We start from the raw sequence: 21,441 nt of genomic DNA on the forward strand, positions 1-21,441 counted from the left end.
AGAGTCCCTCATCTGCCATGTGGGACCACCCCAGCCCCTCACCCCAGGAGGATTAAACAGGATAACACCCAAAGAGAGAGACCAGTCCGCGGAGCTTCCAGGCTGGGGTCAATGCCCGCTCTCCACATGCCCTCTGTGTGCCTGGTTGGCCTGGCAGGGATGCTGGTAGGCCAGTTGGCACTTCCCTCCAAAAGGCCCCTCCTCCTTGTCCTCCTCACTGGTCTCCCTCTTGCCTATATCTTTTTTCATCTTGAAATTTTTTTGTTTTGGCCACCTCCGGGCAAGTGGGATCTTAGCTTCCCAGCCAGGGATTGAACCCATGCCCCCTGCAGTGAAAGTGCAGAGTCCTAGCCACTGGACTGGCAGGGAAGTCCCCTCTCTTGAAATTCTCAATTTGTGAACAAAGGGCCCTAGGTTTTCCTTTGGCATTGAGCCCCACCAGTTCTGTCACTGCAGAACTGTGCAGTGGCCCCTTCGGGCCACATCCCCCTGCTCTGAACGCTCACTGCACTCAGAATAAAATCCCAACTCCTTTCTGTACCCACAGGTCCTGGCCATCTGGTCCCTGCATCTTTGCTGACCTCACGTCCCTCGTCCACGTGACTCCGGCCACAGTCCCTGCCTCCCATCCCTTCCGCACCCCAGGCTCACCTTCCTCGGGGTCCTCGCCCTGACTGTTCCCTCCACCCAGAATGCCCTTCCCTCGGATCTCCACATGCCGGCTGCTGCTCAGGGGGACCTTCCTGACCAACCAGCTAAAGCAGTGGTCCCCTCCCGGTCATGGGCTCCACACACTCCTCACTGCGGAAGTGATCTGTCTCCTTGTTTATGTGTTAGTGGTCTGTCTCCCCCACCCACACCCTGCTCGCTTGGAATGTCAACAACAGGAGAGCAGGGTCACCATGGGCCACAGTCACCCGTCCCTGCTGCTCCCCACTCCCTAAGGGAAAGCCCGGGCCTGGAGCAGGAGCTCCACAAACAGCTGCTGAGTGAGGACCGGAACCGGATGAGACGTGATGCTAGACTCCCCGGTGGCAAGTATCAATTGGCTTGGAGGTGCCTGGGGCACCCGGCCCACCAGTGCACTCCCTCGCCTAGCAGGATGCTCTCCGCTTGCCCCTTCCCTGCCCCCAGCCCTGCCGAGATCAGCGCCATCCTTCCCAGGCAGGCAGCCCCAGCAGTGCCAGCCCCTCCCGCTCAGGCTCGCCCATCCTCCAGGGACAATGTACAAAGGGCCACTTCAGTTCCGAGCCTCTCAGCTCCATCTCCAGCCCAGAAGGCCTGAGTGGGGGAGGGGAGGGGAGGGGAGGGGAGGGGGGGCCTGCCCCACCCCTTCTCTGTCCTCACGTGCTTTCTCTTGCACTGGCTGGGTGGGCAAGAGAGTCAAGCTGCAGCTGGAGGAACTCTGTCCCAGGCGTTGCACCCTGGGAGGTCGGGGTGGGAGAGTGCCTGTGCTGGGGGCGGGGGGTAAAAGGGTGCCCATGCCCAGGGTGGTGGGGGTGCCCAGGCACAGGACGCAGGCAGAGGTTGGTCCCTGTGTTCCTAGGCAGTGGGAGTGGAAGGTTTCCTACGGGCACCTCCCCACGTGCACAGGGCGGGCGCGGCGCGGGGGTGGGGGGGGCGCCGGGCAGGGTGCAGCTGTGCACGCAGGAGGCCCGAGTGCCGGCTGGGCTGAGGGACACAGATGGGCAGACCCCATGGGATCCGGGACGGGCTGCAGGGAGGGCAGGGACCTGGGCTTTACAGTCAGTTCCCATCATGCCTGCCTGCCACCCTCAGCCGCAAGACAGGGCGCAAAGAACTCGCTCCAATGGTTGTTCTAACAACCTGAGCCGATGACCCGTGACCTGAGCCTGGCACCGAGGACGGGGACAACCACGGCCGTTACCAACTTGCCTCCTTCTGCGCCCCGTTGGTGATGTGAGCTGCCACCCAGGAGCCCATGCCAGGACCCCAGGAGCCACCCTAAAGCCTCCCTCTCGCTGACCCCACACCCCGGTGACCAAGGCGGGTCTCTTCCGTGCCCTGGAACCTCTCAAGCCCCACCCTCACCCTGTGCCCCGTCTCCTGCTGGCTGTGCCACTGCCAGCGCTCACCTGGACAGCAGCTGCGGCCTTCCTAGGGGGCTCTCAGCCAGGTGCCCTGGGGCCAGGCAGGCGCCACATCTGACGCTGCCCCTCCCAGCCTGGCCCGCAGGATAAAGTCCAGACCTCTCAGGAGGCTCCAAGTTTCTGTGTAATTTTACACCCCCCGGCCCCACGCAGGACTCGGGAGGGTTCAGCTGAACTGGACTTGACTCCCTCCAGGCCTCTCTGACCCTAGCCTGTGGACAGAGCCGAGCCATCTCAACCCTGGCCTGGCCCCCCAATACCCCGGGGTCCCCAGCTCCAGCCCAGCGCCTGACACAGAGGCTTGGAGAATGAATGAATGAAAGACCCCCACCCACTCCCCAAATCCACACACTGTACTTTTCAGTTAGTGCCGCTGGGCTCTCGGGTCTGGTCGGGGGCTTGGAAAGGTGGCTGCAACTCCTAGCTCTGTCTTCGGTGTGACCTCGCACTCAGGACGCCCCAGTGAAGGGGCTCATCTACGTGCATCCTAAGGGTCCCTTCCAACGGGCTGGTGGTAAAGGGAGACACAGTTCTGAGACTCCATCCTCAGAACGCTCTGAGCAGCGTGACGCCTGCTGTCCGTGAGGAGGGACGGGAAGGTGGGAAGTGAAGCAACCGCTTCGAGCAGGTTACGATCCTTCCCACCATGGCTCACCACTCTGTGCTCAGTGCCCAATCCAGGCCTGGCACACAGTAGTGGGTGCTCAAGCGGCTGCTGCTGAGGGAGGAAATGGGCTTGAGCCCTGGCTCTGCAGCTCTGCGACCCCAAGCAAAACTCCCACTCTCTCCAGGCTTGTCTGCCACGGCGTGAAAGGGAAGCTGGTAACGCTGCCTGCAGGCTCCCCGGAGGGTTTGGGGGCTGCACCTGGCCCCGGGCGGCAGCTCCTGCCACCCGGGAACCTGAGCACCATAATTAACCTCCTGCTGGGTGCAGTCCTGAGCAGGTACACAGCTGTTTGGCTCTGCGGCTCTGGGCACCTGGTGAGCCTCCTGGAGGCTAAACAATGAGCCTTTTCTCTTTTCCCTCCCTGATTCTTCTCTGTCCTACCCGGCCTGCGAGGGGCTACAGCATCCCTGGGTCAGGACCTGACTGTCCCCACTAGGCACTCTCCGTAAGCCGTCACCACTGGAGGGCATATCACACAGGGCTGCCGGCACTGGGCCCCTGCTCCTTAATTTCACGGGTGCTACCAATCTGTTCTTGCCCAATAATGACTTAGTCCTTCCCGCCCACTGGATCCACGGAGCATTCTGGAACAGGCTGGCGCTCAGATTTCCCGCCTACCATGGGGCAGGAGACAGGGAATGAAATAGTAGGGACAGAACCGTCACCACAGGTGAGAAGGTCATCCCAGGGGCCAGGTAGCTGGGGTCCCGGCCTCGGCAATTCCGCTAACCTCCCGAGAGACCCTGAGCACCAAGAGCAGCGTCCCCTTCCCAGGCGGTGCGCTTCATCCTAGCTCATCTTCACAAGCCCACTTCACAGACAGGGAAACCGGGGCTTAGACAGCGGACGTGCCTCATCCAAGGAGGCCGTACGAAGGGACTGGCTTAGCGGAGACCACGTGCATGCCCATTACTGCTCCCCAAGATAAGGGCCTCCCCATTCTCTCTGGACCTCAGTTTCCCACTGACCCCTGGGGGCACAGACATGACCTTCCAGCTTGACCCATACCAGCATTCCACATTCCAACAGGCCGCATTCTAGGTTTGCTGCTCCATGTTCCCTCTCCAAGTTCCATCTTCTAGTTTCCCTGGTCTGAATTGGGGGAGGGGGTTCCTACTTTCTGGGTGCTGTGTTCTGGGTTCTAGTTCCAAGGCTTGCCTCTCATAGAAAGTTATGTAGCTGGAGAGACTGCCCGGGTGGTACAGTGGATAAGAATCCACCTGCCAACGCAGGGGGCATGGGTTCAATCCCCAGTCCGGGAAGATTCCACAGGCTGTAGAGCAACCAAGCCCGTGCAGCACAACTACTGAGTCCGAGTGCTGCAACTGCTGAAGCCAGCGCGCCCAGAGGCGATGCTCCACGGCAAGACACCACCACGACGGGAAGCCCATGCGCCCCAACTAGAGAAAACCCTTGAGCAACGAAGACCCGGTACAGCCAAAAATAAATAAATAATTTAAAAAAAAATAAAGTTCTGCAGCCCAGGTTCTCCAGCCAACACACTCCCTCTTCAGGGCACTGTGCCCTCCTCCTAGTGCCAGCAGCAGCACTCACAGTCCAGGGCTCCGTGGTCCTAGAACAGCAAAACCAGCAAGGAGGGCCCGCTCGGGCTCCCAGGGCCATGGCGGGATCGCGGAGCACACCCACAGCCCTGGCAGGAATGCCCCTCCCCACCCCTCTCCTTGTCACCCCAGGATGCTGTCCTGACCACCCCCCATGCCTACTGGCCTCCATTCCCCACCAGCCCGCTCTGTAATGGCCCCACGAGACAGGCACTTCCCAAGGGCAGAGACCTTGGGCCACTCAGCTTCTGGGTCATAGCCTGGCACCTCCTTGTGGGCACTGAATAAACGCTTGCTGAATGAATTAGCTAGGCATGCTGGGGGCTGACGGGATCACACACGGGTACAGCCTAAGGGACATGCCTTCGTATGATGGAGGTGCTCCTGCTGTGTATGTGCTCAGGTAACTCACCAAAAAAAAAAAAAGGCACAAAAACACAGACATGAGCACACCCTGCCCTGGAATGTAGCCCAGCCCCCGGCACAGAGAAGACACCCGGTGAGCAAGTGCTAAACAAACGAACGACTGCTTTGTACCAAGGACAGAGTCAGGGGCCGTGGTGGAGACAGAGATCGAGTCCCCACTGGGAATCGGGGCTCAGCTGTCATTGGGAAGACCATGACCACAGGTGGAGAACTTGACTATGGCTCAGAAGGACTGCCGGAAATGCACTTAGAGACGGGGTCAGTCAGGGGACAGTCAATCCACTGGGCACAGGGGTTGGGGGGACAGTAATGTCAGCAGCCCTGGGGTCGCCTCTGGTTGGAAGGGGCAGGGGTGGCTTCCTAGGTGAATGGCAACACCTGGGTGGAGTGGGCTGGCTTTCCGGGTTAAGAGTCCAGCACAGTAACGGCCCTGAGGCGGGAATGTGGGGTGTGCAGGGGAAGAGGTGCAGAGGCTGGACTGGGGCCACAGGAAGGAGGTCGGACGTGTGGACGGAATTCTCAGGGCACGGCATCCCAGTACCCCCTGACCTGGACTCTCATTGACCCAGTTTCCAGGAATGAGAGAGACGGATGCTGTGTGCCCCCAGTGCACCTGTTCGGAGAGACATCCCTGGGGCCGGGCAACTCCTACCCTGAGACCCCACAGCCAGCCTCCCTGGAGGCTATTCACGAGCAGGGACCCCAGAATCCAACAAATGGGGAGCTGGCTGTTCTCACAGCCCCTTTTCTTATCTCTCTTAGAACCTAACTCCACCTTCCTGGTTCTAAAGGTTTCTCATACATTCTGGGGAATCTGGACATCACAGAGAAAGAGACAGAATGATACCACTCACCAACCTGCCCCTCCTGGGCTAACGATGTAGCCTAAGTTCTTGTAGACTTTTTTCCTGAGCACCTTTTTGCTGGAATGAACTATTGGCATGGATTTCCCACCAGTTTGGGGGCAACACGCATTTTTCCAAAGGAGCTTTGTCTGCACGCCAGAGGACCAGAGGGCAGGCCTGAGCCCTGGGGACTCTGCTCTCCTCGCCTCCTGTTCCTCCACCCCCTGACCAGGACCCCACTGAGAAACACCCTAGCGTGGGAAAGGAATAGGGGCGGGCTGCAAACCCACAGTCCTGGGCACTCCTCCTACAGACCACAAAGCTCTGGGTCAGTGCCAAGCACCCTGGGACTCAACGTCCCCTCTGTGAAATGGGTGGCCTCAGTCTGGCCCCCTCTCTAGGCTGAGGTGACCGTCACCTGGCTGGACTGAGCTTCACAGTTGCTTCCAGGAGCCATGCCAGGAGGCCCCTTGATCTTTCCTGTAACCCCCTCCCTTTGCCACCTGGACACAAGGAACAGCAGAGCAAGCCCCACGGCTGGCCCTGGTGACCTCCCCCCCAGTCCCCCGACCCAGTCCTCTCTGTTCCACTCCACTAGCATCCCCCCTCCACCAGGCCCTCAACAGACCTCCCTGCGCAAGGGTCTCCTCCCATGAACACAGACAGACAGGAATCTGGGGTAGTAGGAATGCCGCATGGCTTCCTGGAGGAATCTTATAGGATGGATGAGTCAGGAGAGGAAGGGCACTTGGAGACAGAGGGACAGCACCGTACAGGCCAGAGGGGGAGTCGGCCCCGGGGCTGCTAGCCTGGGTCGGGGTGGGGCAGCTGATGCGGCGCCCCTGAGATGCTGAAACGAAATCACGCCAGAAAGCACCAGCATCTCCTTCCCATTCGTGCCATAAACATGAGTTACGACACACGCACAGTCCCAGGTGATGGTCGGGAAGGCACCTTCTCCATCATTCACCTAAACTGGCTAATCTGCCTTGTTTCCGGAAGTGGCCCTCACCCTCCACTCTCAGAATTACCGTTTAGCAAATACTTAAATACTTCTCAAGTGCCTCCTCCTGTGAGGCATGGTGCCAGCCCCCCAGAGGGTGCCTGTGTGCCCAGCCCAGGAGCCAGTGCCCCCACTTAATGGGTAGCTCCCCACTTGGTCCTTCTTCCCCAGTCACCTCAATTCAGCCAGACCGCGTGCCAGGCCCCCAGTAAAAGAGGAGGGCGGCCACGAGGGGCTTGTCTAAAGTGCTAAGTGTGGACTCTGGGGGGGTCCATACAGGTCCCAGCCCGCGACCTGTTCCCTGGAGGAGGTGGCGGCAGCAGATGCTGAGATAAAAGCAATGGGCTTGGGAAGGGAGGGATGGGAGGGGTGGGACAGTGTGGTTGTTGCAGAGCTGGGGGTGGGGGCAGAGAGAACACAGGAGGCAGCTGAGTCACAGAGGCTGAAGGGGTCTCGTGAGGCAGCATGGAATTCATGGGGCCAAGCTGTGGTTCCTGAAGTCCACAGGCCTCAGAATCCCCAGGGGATGCAAAACTATAGATTTCCAACCCTCCCTGCCAGGGTGGGATTCTGACTCGGTGGGACAGGGCGGGGAGCCTGGAAAATCCATACTATCCGCCTGGTGCCCAGGCAAGGCTGAGCGGGCCCTCCTGAGGCAGGGTCCCAGCCTATGAGCAGGAAGCAGGCAGCCCCAGGGCCCCCAAGAGGGTGGCCTGGAGGGCGGGGTGGGGTGAGGCGGCAGTCCAAGGCGTCCGAGCCACAGAGAGCAGTCACCTCTGGGTGATGGAAGGGCCTGGACAGGCAGACCCATCCTACAGGCTGGGGACCTACAGGCTGGATATGATGGATCCCAGCCCTGCCACTTCCCGGCCCTGGGTCTCCAGCCCCTTCGAATTGCCAAATGGGATAATAATAGTACCTACCTCGTGGGAAGTTAGGAGGTGTCTCTGAGATAATGCAGACAAAGTGCTTTGGCCCAGCGCCCAGCACGTAGTAAGTGCTCGATAAAGAGCTGCAAATTATTATGACTGGAAAGTCCTCCATCTCGGGTCTCTGGCATCCAGAATCTCAGAGACAGCCTCTGGCCACCCTCCCTAGCTCAGACCTCAGACCGCCTGGCCTGCTCCTTCTGGGAAATTCCTGGCCTGCCTAGAGGGGTAGCCAGAGGCTGGGCCCTCAGGAGACCCCAGCATCAGCACAGACTCCTACCTTCTGTCCTGGCCTTCACCCCGTACCCCACCCCACCCCACCCCCGGGATTCCCACTTCAGTGGGAACCAAAGTCTTAGCCAAATAAGCTCTAAACTCATAAGACAACAGAGTAATTAGGTGTGTGAATGATTCCTATTGTTCCGATTTTATTTTTATAGAAAAGATGAAAATAAGTGAGCCAACAGGGGAATTTCAGCATTGCAAGGAAAAGTATTCCCTGTTAACTTTCTGGATTATAAGCAAGGCCTTGGGCCCCTTGTCGGCCCACTCTAGACCATGCGAGGGTGGTCCACTACCCTTCCACCCACCCAGGCCTGCTTCCAGTCCTTGGGAAGTTCTCACCCCTTCCTGAAGCCTCTTTTCCCTTCTGGGAGATGGGGACAAGCAAGGTCCTTGTGACCATTCTGCTGCAAGTGAGGCTGTCCACTGGAGGTTCAGTGTCCTTGATCAGGGATGGAGAAGGAGGAGGAATAGGTGGAAGGAAGAGGAAGGATGCTCCCTTGGGCTGATAATCACACATTTATTCATTCACTCACTCATTCACTCATTCATTTGTGCTCCTGTAGGTCCATGGAGCTCACCGTCTGTCAGGATCACACAATAACAAACATGCTGGCATCACATGGAGGCTTTTGGTGAGTAACAGAGTGCCAGGGGACAGAAGGAGGAACAGACATTCAGGTAGTGAGAACAGCATAAGCAAAGGAATAGAATCTGAGGTTTGGGGCCTGTGTGGACCACATTTCAGAGCTCTGTTGGGCTAAAGCATGGGGTCCAGCTGGGCCATTCTATGCTAAGGCCCAGGCCAAGGTCAAGGGGGGGCCCCTGGGAGGAGAAGGGGTTAGAGAGGAGAGAGGCAGGGTCAGAGGTGTGGAGGGAAGGAGAATACCCACCATTCCCTCTGCCCTCCTCCCTGTGGATACTTATTCAGGGTACTCTCTCACCCCACTCTCAGCCTATCCAGTGCCCTCCAACAAGCCCCCCGCAGCTACAGTATCACATGGCCGCTCCTCAAGTCTATCTGACCAACAGCTCCTGGGGACTCTCCTCCTTGTTCTACTGTTATTTATTAAGCACCTACTGAACGCCTGGGTGCTGTACCGGCTCCCACTGTGAGACTGTTAAACTGTTGGCAGCTCAAAATCAGTCCTGCTGGGAAGATTTCCACTACAGAAACTGGCCACCACTGCTGATTGGCGAGCCAGCAGACCACTGCCCCCTGCCCAAGCAATGGGTATAGAGAGGCAGGACCCAGCCCACAGGGACTCACAGACAGAGGGGAAGACAACAGGAAAGTGGACCACACATCTACTGTGGCAAGCTGGGTGAACAGGGAGACTCATTCTAGAAGGGGGGCAGCGAAAGCCCCCTGGAAACTGAACGAAGCTCTTCAAATAGGAATAGTGTGCGTCTCCCCATTTTAGAGATACGGAAACTGAGGCACAGAGTACTGTCACATGGTAAGAAGTGACAGGATCAGAATTGGAACCTGGGCCACTGGATCTAGAATCTTTGCTCTTTCTGCACTTCACTGCCTCATGGCACAGTTATTGAGACTGTTCCCTACCTGCAAGCTGCCAGCACAGAGCTAGGCAGACGGTGGATACCTGTGCCCACGTGTCCAGGGGTACCTGCTGCCCAATTTGATTCGAATCTCTGGCGGGCAAGGCCTGTGTCCTCTCCACCAGGCTGCCCAGCAAAGTACCCCTCGCAGGAGGATATCATGCTTGTTGGCCAGAATATCTGAAGAAACTTCTGGAAGGGAGCCCTGTTCCCATGTGGTAGACTAGAGAGCTGGCTGGGAAGGGGTGCACTGTGTGCCGGCCTGGGGAACAAAAATTGGCCTTGGGGAGCAGAGCAGAGTCCCCTGATTGACATGGCTGGGGGCCAGAAGGTGGTGGGTGTCTACATAGGCAAGAAGAGGCTGTCCGTGCAGACTCCCCTGCCCGGGTCACTCTTCACTGCTACTTTTGTCTCCTCCGAGAAGGAAGACAGCGACACTCAGCTCCCCCAAGCCTCAGCTTCCTCCTGGTCACAGCCAGCCCTCACAGAATCCTCACCATCAAGTGGACATGGCCTGCCAGCTGGAATCAGTGTCCCTGTTTCACAGGTAAAAATACCCATGGAGCTGCCAGCCATTTCCTAGGTGTGTCTCAGGTGCTGGGTGTACCTGTTCGTGTAGACGCAGCATCTCATGCAGTCCTCACCACAACTGAGTGAAGGAATCTCCCCATTTGTCACACATGGAAACTGAGGTTCAGAAGGCTGTCTGGCCAAGGTGGTCCGGCTATCTCAGTGAAAGTGATCAGCAATGTGGGTCAAGTAGCCCTGAGCACATCAAGGGCGCTGGGCAGACCCGCAGAAGGGGGTCAGCTGGGCCCGCCGGTGCCATCCCAGCCGGTCTCCTTGCTGTCCTCACGCCAGCTCCCTGGGGTGGCCCACCACCTCACCTCCACCTGGCCTTCCTTTCCTCCAGCTTCGGCTCCCCTCTCTTCAGTAGCTTCTCATGTCAGCCCCCAGCAGGGCTTTGGCTGTCCCCCACCTCCAGCTCTCAGCACACTCAGCACATCTTGGAGCCTTGCCTTATCCATCCCTCCGCCCAGAATACCCTTTCCACTATCTCTCCCAAGCAAACCCTTCCAGCTTCCTTTTATGTCTTCCAGCAAGTTCCCTCTCCCCCAAGGGGAGAGGGGGCTGAGGGCCCCTTTTCAAACTTTCCCAGGATCCTGTGTCTATCTCTTCAGCTGGCAGAAACATTGATAACCCTGCAGAATGGCCAGCTCCTCCCGGTGGGGCATTGGGGGAAGTGGGGTGGGATGGGGGGAGGAACTTGTCTTGCTCTTCCTTCCATCTCCAGGCTTGGCCCATTGCCTGGATTTTTAGTAACTGCCCTGGAGGTGACACAAGTCTTCCCCATCGAGGCAGATCTGGGCTGGTGGCCCAGGAGTGGAGTGCTATGTGGACCCAGAGAGAGCCCGGGCTGGGGGACCAGAGAGAGAGCTCACTGGGGCAGTGGTCCTGCCCACTTCTAGGAAGTCTCCTGGAGCCTAAAGAGAGTCACCCAACCTCAGGTCACCAGGGCTGGCTGAGACCCATCTCTGCCTCTCTGGCACCCTAGCTCAGGCACCCCCCCCCCCAATACAACCCAGGTGCAGTCCCCTCCCCACCCCCGGTTCCAGAACTATTTGCAGATATTTATAGCACCCTCCCCCAGCCAGGTTCCCTCCCCCGCCCTGGGCAGTGCGGTGGAAAGAGCGGGAGCCCCCCCACCAGAAAGGGTTGGGGTTCTTTCTGCACCTCCCTCGGTCTGATCCCGGCCTCCGCATCTGCCCAGCACCCCGACAGCGCCAGGGCCTCGGCCGCCGCCGCGCCGCAGCCCGGGGTCGGGGGGGTAGGGGAAGGCGGGAGCCGAGGCCTCCCACCCCCAGCCTCGCGGCGCGCGGGAGGTTTGTCGGGGGCGCGATGCACAAAGCCTAGCTCAAACCCGGAGCCTCGGGACGCACCCTGCCCAGGCCGGGGGTAGGGGTAGGGGGGTCGAGGGAAGGAGGCTTTGCCCTCCCCCGCCACAGAAAGCTCAGCTGAGCAGCCGGGTTGGGGGAGGGGGTGCCAGAGCTGAGTAGCCGCCCCAGCATCCGCCCCCCATCTCGGCCCCCACCCAGACCCCCCAGCCTAGTGCTCCCGCCTCCGCCCCCAAAGGTCACGCTCGGGGAGGGGGGCTGTGGGAGCTGTGACGGGGGCGGGGGGCGCAGCGAGCGCGGAGGAGGAGGCGCAGGGCCGGGAGAGCCGGCATGCGGGGGGCTGCAACGCGGGCCCCCAGGACGCCAGGGTCAACTCACCCATCGCCCGCCGGGTCTCAGCAGCGGCGGCAGCAGCAGCGGCGGCGGCGGCTCCGCGGCCCCCGGGGCCCCCGGCGGGGAGATGCTGGCGTCCGCCGCAACCTCTCGCCCCATCCCGGGCTCCGGCGGCGGCGACTGCGGCGGGCGCCCGGCATCGCAGGCAGCGCGGCCCCGGCCCGGCCCCGATCCCCGCCCCGCCGCCCCCGCCCCCACCTCCAACCCGTCCCACGGGCTCGGCGCGGCCGCCTGTCTGCACCCGGGGGCCGCGGCGGGGACCCGGCGAGCGGACCCCGGCGGGGGAGGGCCCCACCGGAGGCAGGCGGGGGATGCAGAGGCGAGGCCCGAGCGCTGCGCGCAGAGGTGCCGCTCCCGCCGGGCTCCGGCGGCTCCGGCCCCCGCCCCGCCCCCACCGGCGCCCCCTTCCCTCCGCCGCTAGCCGGGCTCCGCTCGCCGCGCGGGGCTGGGGACGCCTAGGACCGCAGTCTCGGGCCGCCGCTGCTCTGCGCCTCCCGCGTGTGCGATCAAATGTGTGTGTGTGTGTGTGTGTGTGTGTGCGCGCGCGCGCGCCCGGGCGCGCGCGACCCTGCCTGTGACCGTGCGTGCGCCGACCCACGGCCCGGTGCGTCCTGTGCGGGTATGTGTGTGTGTATGAGATGAGAGGCGGAGCGGGTCAGAGTGTGTGCGTGTCTAGCATGTGCATACGTCTGCGTGTCCGATTCTGTTGCGCGTGTATGCATGTGTCTGTTTTGCCATATATATGGCTCTGGGTGACCTGCGGCGTGTACCCGAGTCTGTTCCTGTGTGTACATGGGCGTGGATCGCAGCCATTGTGCCTGCGTGTACCTGGATCTTGTTTGTGTGCACACATCCGTGACCATGCAAAGAGGCCTCTGGGTCTTCTGGTCTGTGTGTGCCTGGTCCTGGGTGGCTGCGATGATGTGTACACGCAGCTGTGACCGTGTGCAAAGGGCCTGGTATTGTGGTGCGTGTATCGCTGAGGGCCTGTGACCGCTTCTACACATGTCTGTGTGTTTGTGAAGATCGCCGATGTACACTGGCCTGTGGGCCTTGGGCCTTGGCCCGCCTGTATCCTTCTGACCCCCTCCATCCAGGCATATGACCAATGCAACTGTGTGCTTCCTCTATTCCAGGCCTGGCCCACTGACTCCCGGTGAAGACCTTTGCTCCCCACCCCCATCTCGTCCCCCTCAGCGGGCACTCAAAGCCTAACGGTCCTGCCCACCTCCTGCGTCTCCTGCTGCACAACCAGCAGCGGTTCTCCAAGCGCCCACCATTTCACACCTTGGCTCCTCTTGCTTTTGTACTGGGCTTGAGGTGGCCGCCACGTGCTTCCCGCCATTCCAGGGCCGTGGGCTTCCGGCTTCCGCTCACGTGAGCCCCTCTAGCAATCACTTCCGCCTATGTGTGAAAGCGGGTCCGGGTATGCGGCAGCATCGCTGTGGACCCGCGGCCAAGGCACCGGAGGGTAGTGAGCTGCCTCCAGGCTAGGCGCCCTCAAGGTTCTCGAGAGCAGCCCCAGGGGCCTTTGGAGCCCTCTCCTGCTGGTCTTCCTGGTTCAGGTGCTCCTCGCCCACCTTTGTCTATTCTTGCTAAGCAGCCAGAGTCAGCCTTCTCCAACATTTCTTTGAGCAGGACACACTCCTCCCTGAACACTTCATGGCTCCCACTTGCTCTTAGGCAGAAAAGGAGGCCTTCGTGACCTAGACTGTCTGCTGTTCACCTCTGCCGGTTAGTTCCCTCTAAGCCCAAAATGAGCAAACTATTGTCTGTAAGGGCGATATAGTAAATATTTCAGGCTTTGTTGCTCATAGGGTCTCTGCCTCAACTACTCTACTCTGCCATTGTGGCTTAAAATCAACCACAGATATTGTGTACAGGAATGGATATGGCTGTGTTCTAAGAAAACTTTATTTAGGGACACTCAAGGTAAACCATTAATTATTCTTTTGATTTTTCCCCCAACCACTTGGAAATGTAAAAACCATTCCTAGCTGGCACTACTCTTAAAAAAAAAAAAGAACTTTAGTCGATCAGTCTTGTCTAACTCTTCTTGCCCGGTGGACTGTAACCAGGCTCCTCTGTCCTTCGGATTTCCCAGGCAAGAATAGTGGAGTGGGTCACCATGCCCTCCTCCAGCGGCTCTTCCTGACCCAGAGATCAAACGCAAGTCTCCTGTGTCTCCTGCATTGCAGGCAGATTCCTTACCTGCTGACCCATCAGGGAAGCCATACTGTGCCTTATGTATTATCTCCATGACTCACCTGCTTCAGTTACTCTGTCACTACCCCTCCCCCCCCCTCCCCCAGATCTCAACTATTCTACCTTGAAAATATGTCTTGAGACTTCTCTGTTGGTTCATTGGCTAAGACTCTGCTTTCTCAATGCAGGGGGCCAAGGTTCAATTCCAGGTCAGGAAACTAGATTCCACATTTCACAAATGAGTTCTCATGCTGCAACTAAAGATCCCACATGCTGCAACTAAGACCAGGCGCAGTCAAATAAATAAATAAAGTGCATTGCAACAAGTGACAACCAAGTAATGTTAAAAAAAAAAAGTCAGCCTCCGCTTCTCCCCAACTTGCCTTGCTAGCACACTCTCCACCCTTGTCGCTCCAACCCTACAGAACCCTCACTACTGCTTACACACACTCACCTCCACCTTGCCGTGGCCATCACTCCACCTCTGCCTGGGGATTCCTGCCATGTGGAAAGGACCCTCTCAGAGACACTTTTCCTTGCCCGGCCATGTTCCCCAGGAGAATCTTCTCCCACGGCCTCCTGCAGCACTGTGGGCATCCCTCGGCCCAAAAGAGAAGCTCTGTTGCAGGTCTGGCTCCCCAGTGAACCTGTCCAGAAACCTGGATGCTGGCCCAGCACCAAGCTGGGCACAAAATATCACATCCCTCACTTTCCACAGCTCCCAGCAAAGGGGAGGAGGTGAAGTGACATGCCCCGGGCTCAAGTTCAGGTTTATGGGGCTTTCTCAGTCTTCGCTCTCTTTGCCAGGATGCTCCTGGTGGGTGGCCCATGGCCTTCATCTGTCACCTAATGTGTGCTCTTTCTGCCTCTGACAAGAGCTGGCACCCCAGAAGACCACGAGCCCAACAATTCCAAATCAAGGCCTGAGCCACAAATATGCCTTTTGTCCTTTGAAATCGTTTAATTGATTTGGGTGGGTAGAGAATAATTTCACACATGCAAATCTGAAAATTATTGAAGGGTGGCCAGTGGTAAGGAAGCTTCCTAACCCCAGCCCAGGCCTCCCAGATCCCATCTATGTAAGGATTTTACCCTTGTGACACTTTTTTTTTTTTATGCAGCTCATTTGATGTGAAGTCATTTTGCTGTGACCTAAAAACTAATTCATCACACTTGTAGCTTGACTCCTTTTTGGTTTTTTTTTTTAACGATGTGCAAAATAGATGTGGTCGTCTATCATTGAGCCCCTAGGCCCTCCCCGCAGGGCCGAGTGAGAGATAAGGGTGTGGGCAGGTCACTGCATGGTAGTAACTGGGTTCAGGAACCAGAGACATCTGGCTTCAGTCTGAGTTTTTGTGTCAATGACTTGAACCTCAGTTTCCTCATCTGTAAAATGGGAATAAGGAAGTTTCCTTCATAAGGCCACTCAGAGGGGCTTCCCTGATGTCTCAGTGGTAAAGAATCCGCCTGCCAATGCAGGAGACACAGGGTCAATCCCTGGTGCAGGAAGATTCCCACATGCCGTGGAGCAGCTAAGCTCATGCACCACAACTATTGAGCCTGTGCTCTAGAGCCGGGGAGCCACAACTACCAAAGCATGATCTGAAACAAGAGATGCCACCACAATGAGAAGCCCGCACAACCAAGAGTAGCCCCTTCTTGCCGCAATTAGAGAAAGCCCACACGCAGCAACTAACCCAAGCACAACCAAAAATAAATAAATAAAAAAGATCACACATGCTGCAATGAATATCAAAGATCCCACACGCTGCAACTAAGACCTAGTGCAGCCAAATAAATAAAAGAGACCTGGGTTCTAATCAGCTCCTCTACCTGTTATACTCATGTCACTGCACTAAGCCTCCATTTCCTCATCCAGAAAATGGGAATGATCGCTGCCCAGTCATCACATTGATATCAGTGGAACCTGGAGAGTTCCAGCCTCTCCCTCCCCCTTGCTCACTTCCTGGCCCATCTCCACGCCATCAAAGGGGGCGTGGGGAGGCAGAGGCTTGGTAAGTGCTCTTCCCTCCCCACCCCTCCCCTGGGGCCAGGCCACCTGACAAGGAGGCTGTGGGAGCCTGGAGCTGAGAGAGGTCCGGATACAAGATTATCCACCCCAAGACAGGTGTCCCCTTACAGATCTGCTGTCCCCTTTCACCTGGGGCCTGTTTGGTTCTGGGAACAATTGCTAGGTCTGTTATCCCTTTTGGCAGCTGCTGCCTGACCGGTGGAAGCTATATTCCCCGCCTCCTTCACTTGGCCCTGGGTCTCCAGGTGAGGAGTCCCCTGAGCCGTAATGAGGGCCAAACACCTGCCCTGCCATGGCTCCTCAGGGGCCAGGAGTCTGGTGATGCCATAGGCAGTGTGAGCTGGCTCAAAGCTATGGCTTAGGGAATTCCCAGGCTGTCCGGTGGTTGGGACTGATCCTTCAAGCCTCACAGTGGTGCAGCCAAAGAAAAAAGAAGCTTCAGCTTTTTCATCTGTGTAATGGGCATGAGGTGGCCGCCTGAGAGCATGTGGGTTAGCAGCAGCAGCAGGATGTCATTCCCCTTCCTTCCTCATCACTTGCCACATGAAGTCACCAGACTGGCTCTCTTACCCTCCCCTACATGCACTCCATTCATTTATTCATTCATTCATTACCAAGCCCATCCCCCAAGCACACAGCAAGCAGCTCTCTGAAATGCTTGCAGTTTCTCCAGCCGTCCTTGTCTCTGCACTTTGGCATATAATAGTCCTGCCCAGAGAGCCTTTCTGAAAAAACTCCTACTCATCCTTCAAGATCCAATCCACATAACCCTTAACCCTGAAAGCCACTCTGGTTCCCAGAGGCCTTGCTCATGCCTGATTTGGAGAGTTTCCACCCCAAGGCCTCTGGTGCTACCAGACTCTGCCTGCAATGCCCTCCCCAGCCTCATCTCTAAGTACTTATTCCACCCATCCAGTCCTCCAGGGTGAGGTTACAAATGCTTCCTCTCCATGGAATCTTCTCTGACTTCCCCTTCCTGAAGTTCACCTTCATGGCCTACTACAGGTGTCCGGGCCCTCTTAGGACCCTCAGCACTTCTTGTCTGATATTCTGACCTCCCTGACTGGCCTCCTGGTGAGCTCTTAGGGCATAAAAATGAGACGGGTCACCCTGCTCAGTACAGGGGGACAGAGAGCCCCACGGCAGGGAGTCTAGTCTTGTTGGGGTCAAATGCTGCTGGTCAGACCCTCTCTGCCTGGGTGACTTTGGATAAGTCCCCTTTCTCTCTGCAAACCTGTTTCCCTACTTGTCAAGCGGAGGGGATAGATTAGACAGGAGTCCATTACCTGGGAGGTCAGGGGGTCCAGGAATCTCCTAAAATTTCCTGTGGCATGGTGTGTGTTTGTGAGTGTGCACATATGTGGGTAAACATGGGTATGGGTATACTTGCACATGGATGTGATTTTGTGCTTGTGCGTGTGAATGTGTATGAGCATGTGTGGCGTGTGGAAGTGTGCATGCACACCTGTGTGCTTTTGTGGGAGTGGGCCCATGGCTGATATTGGGTCCTCAAAGGATTGGGGACCTGCTGAGGGACTCCTGGGCTCCCCTGGCCTTTCAGAGGCCCCTCCCCCAATTCTCCCATGCTCCTCCCACAGCAGAGGGTCCTGTGGGCTCCCCAGTTGCCCTCTCACCCCTCCATGGCTCTCACCCTAATACTTTTTTCTTTTAAAAAGCCATTGTTGCTTTATTTATTTATTTTTAGCTGCTCCTAGGTCCCCAACCAGGGATTGACCCTGTGCATCCCCGAAGTGAAAGTGCAGAATCTAAACCACGAGACCATCAAGGAAGTCCTTCACTGGCGTGCTTGCCATAGCTTTGCCCCTGGTGCGTCTACTCCAGCCCTATAGAGCAGTCAGTGTGTTTCTAGGAAGCAACAAGGCAGATCCACTGCTCAAATCCTGCTGTGGCTCCCATCTCACCCAGCATGAGGCCAGAGTCGTTCAGGAGCCACAAGGGCCGCCTGGTCAGGCCTGCTGCCCCCCAGCCCTCGCCTCATCCCCCTGCGTGCTCTCTGAGCTCATCTACCCCCTTGGGGCGGGCTGTTCTCTCCTCCAGAGTTCTCTCCTCCGGATGCTCTTCCCCAGATACCACGTGGCTCCTCCTCCTCCGAGTCTCAGAGCAAACTCAGGGCCTTCCCAAGCACCCTGTTTAGGTGCAGGCTTCCTGATCACTCTGCCTTCTCTTCTTTTTTCTTAGAACTTTTCACCTTCAACACACTAGGTAATTTCCTGTGTCTTGTCCTCTTGCTTGTCTCCCCGACTAGACATAACCCTTAGCAGGGCAGTGATGTTTGTCCTGACCCCACTGTTGTTTCTTCAGTACCCACAAGCCTGGCACATCGCAGCTGCTCGGTAATCTCTGTCCAAAGGAAGGAAGCCTCCCTTCCACCCCCTATCATGTGTGTTTGAGGGTCACCCCTCAAGTTTCCCAGGTGGCGTCATTGGTAAAGAACCTGTCTGCAAAGCAGGAGACACGAGAGACGTGGGTTTGATCCCCGGGTGGGGAAGATTCCCTGGGGAGGAAATGACAACCCAATCCAGTATTCTTGCCTGGAAAATCCCATGGACAGAAGAGTCCGGCGGGCTACAGTCCATGGGGTCAGAAAAGAGTAGGACATGACTGAGCATGCACACATGCGTCATCTCCAAGTGTCTTTTGTGTGGGGCTTGAAGACTGCTGGGAGCCTAGAGAGAGAAGTGCCAGCCTTCCGGGTAAGGGAAGACCTTCGGACTGGAAGAATCACCCCAGGGGGGCCAAGGCTGCTGTGTGGTTGTAAACCGACGTGATCCAGCAGCCCAGTCACGTCTTGTGCCATGAATCGCACACTTAGCTAGATCCTGGCAACCTCTCCTAGAAACTCAGGAGCCCATTCCCTCTCCACCACCACGTTTGCCTTCCCTGGAGGCCCCCAGGCCTCGCACACTGCATACCCCAGTGAGAAACTGATTGACAGAGTGCCCCCCTCCCCCGACAGCTGAGGGCAGATCCAGGACTCAAGCTCAGAGCCAGGGCTCCAGTGACCAGGGGCTAGGTCCCTCCCCGAGTCCTCTCATCCTCACAGCTGACCCCATCCAGAGAGCACATGAGGCAGGGGGAGGGCAAGGTTACACCTGTTCATAGATTGAGCACCTACTATACATCAGGCCCTGGGCTAGAGCAGTCAGACTCATCCCTGCCCCCAGGAGAAGCTGGGCCAGTGGGGTGCCAAGGACCAGACGGAAACACAGCAGGAGACAGCCGCAGGCCCCGGGGGCTGGGAAGGTTAGAGGCAGCATCTCAGCCAGGCCTCGAAGGCTGGGGCAGATTTGGAGATGAGCCTCCAGTACAAGGATGGACAGGGAAGGGACTAGTTACAACCAGAAAGCGTGCAGGGGACATGCGGGGAGAGAGTCAGCCCGAGGGTCTCCACAAGCTCCAAAGACACTAGAGATGCTGAACACTGGGCTGTCACTGGCTGAGCTAGTGACACCCCCTGTGGCAGATGGCAGCCCAGGAGGGTGGCCTGCTGGAGTTTGGCCCCGGGGCTGGGTCATATCAGTGGTCCTACCTCTACACAACCATACCTGCGTGTTTCTGCCTGGCACGTGCAGGGAGCAGGGCATGCCCACCAGGAGGTTCCCCACCCTAGTGCCGCTTACACATACACACTCAGCCTTGGACCCAGAGACCCACGAACACACCCCTTGTACACTCACAGAGGATACACGCCCTGAAACCCTCAAAACCCTACTGGGCGCTCCCCACAAACTCACATGACATCATTCCTTCCAGCCTCAGCCGGGAGGGCAGGACCAGGCTGGGCCCACCTGGAGCCCCCTCCAGCCTGCAGCTGCTGCTCCCATCCGCGCCCCCAGCACCTACCCTGGCAAAGGTGCCTCGAAACTCCAGAGGTGGGGGCACCAGCCCACCTTGCTGACTCACGGCCTGTCCACCCGACGGCAGCTTCTGCTCCTGGGGCCCATCAGCGAGGTCCCAGCCTCACAGCTGCTGGGCTACCACCTGGCCCACACCCCCTCGGTCACCTCTCCCCAACCTGGAAGGCGACCTCTGGACGTCCAGACTGTTTTCCCTGTCTGAACCTATACACCCTGAGTCCACAGGTGGTCCTTGAGGGGTCTCAGAGGTCCTTTGGGTCAGCAGCTTCTCTGGTCCTTTTGATGACCAAAAATGTAAATAATGTGGGTGCTGTGGGGAGCCCGGGCTGTCCAGCTGGAGCTGGGCTGCTGGGTGGGAGTGGAAGAAGAGAAAAATTCACCCAGAAATATGTCTGTGGGTTGGCCACAGAAAAGGCCCCGGGCGGGGCTGGCGCTCCACCTGGGGACCTGAGCCAGCACCAGGGGCTCAGCTGCTAACCTTGAGCCCATGAGCACCGTGAGGCTGCCGGGGCTGCCTAGATGTGGCTCAACTGAGCCTCACCCTCAAGATCATCTCCTCTGACCCTTGTCCCAGGTGGCTATGCTTACACGCCTCCTGTGACGTGCCGCTCGCTGTCTCCCTTGGCAACTCTTTTCGGTGGGACAGCTTCAGCTATTAGAAATCCTAGATCTCACTGCTGGGAATTGGTCCGAGCAAGTCAGCTTCTTCACTGGCACCACCATCCTTCAGAAACTGGTGAGAGTCCCTGTACCACTTCTCCTCCCAGGATCTTTAGCGGCTCCTCCAATGCAGGTTTTCCAGAACTTTCCATCCTGGCCTCTCTCCCACTTGCCCCTGCCTTTCCCCAGACATGACCTGACTAGTACAGCCCGAGGGCCTCTCCCTCCCCTGATAGGCTAACCCTCAGCTTTATGTGGCCTGTTTTTGTGGTCAGGTTTCTGGCCGCTTTTATACACTTCCTGCTAGCTGCTACTTGTAGTTCAGTTTCCTCTTTTGTAAAACAGGAATAAGACTCGTATTTTCTGCATGGGGTTGTTGTAAGGATGGAATGAGTTTATACATGTCAAAATGCTTAGAAAACGTAGCTAGTGCCATTACTACTGTTTGTAGATGGTTATTGTCCAGAAGGGCTTCCCTGGTGACTCAGCAGTAAAGAATCAACCTGCAAAGCAGGAGCCACAGGAGATGCAGTCCCTGGGTGGGGAAGATCCCCTGGAGGAGGGCATGGCAACCCACTCCAGTATTCTTGCCTGGAGAACCCCATGGACAGAAGAGCCTGGTGGGCTACAGGGGTCTCGAAGTCTATAGGGGTCTATAGGGGTCTCGAAGAGTTGGACATGACTGAAGCGATTTAGCAAGCATGTGGTCTATAGGGGTCTCGAAGAGTTGGACATGACTGAAGCGATTTAGCAAGCATGTGGTCCAGAAACTGCAGCCACCCTCCACAGTGACCTCCTCTTCTGAAAGTTTAGGGTCATTGAATCTTCTAGATGGGAGAGCCTTTAAAGGCTACTGAGTCCCAGTCTAACCCCATTACACCAGTGAGGAGACAGGAAGAGGACCTGAAGAGGCTCTGTTTCTGACATCTTCTCTGAAGGGCAGAGTACCCACCCTCAGTCTGGGACCAGAGCCTTCAGTGAGTCCAGACT

The 21,441-nt window shown here is 57.7% G+C and overlaps 1 protein-coding gene across 4 annotated transcripts in view; it reads right to left on the reverse strand.

Annotated features, from left to right (window-relative positions):
• Positions 1-19,950, reverse strand: part of MGAT3 (beta-1,4-mannosyl-glycoprotein 4-beta-N-acetylglucosaminyltransferase) — a 38,623-nt gene extending 18,673 nt beyond the window's left edge. Inside the window, exon 1 of one of the 4 annotated variants that reach the window (XM_043882165.1) lies at positions 19,778-19,950. The gene's annotated coding sequence lies outside the window, so the exon portion shown is untranslated. Of the gene's footprint in view, positions 1-2,096; positions 2,338-11,661; positions 11,794-19,777 lie in introns of those variants that run through there. The other 3 variants (XM_043882164.1, XM_043882163.1, XM_043882162.1) reach the window with 3 other exon arrangements.
• Between the last annotated feature and the right edge of the window lie 1,491 nt (positions 19,951-21,441).

This window comes from Cervus elaphus, chromosome 22, assembly GCF_910594005.1.
Source record: "Cervus elaphus chromosome 22, mCerEla1.1, whole genome shotgun sequence".
Classification (NCBI taxonomy): Eukaryota; Metazoa; Chordata; class Mammalia; order Artiodactyla; family Cervidae; genus Cervus; species Cervus elaphus.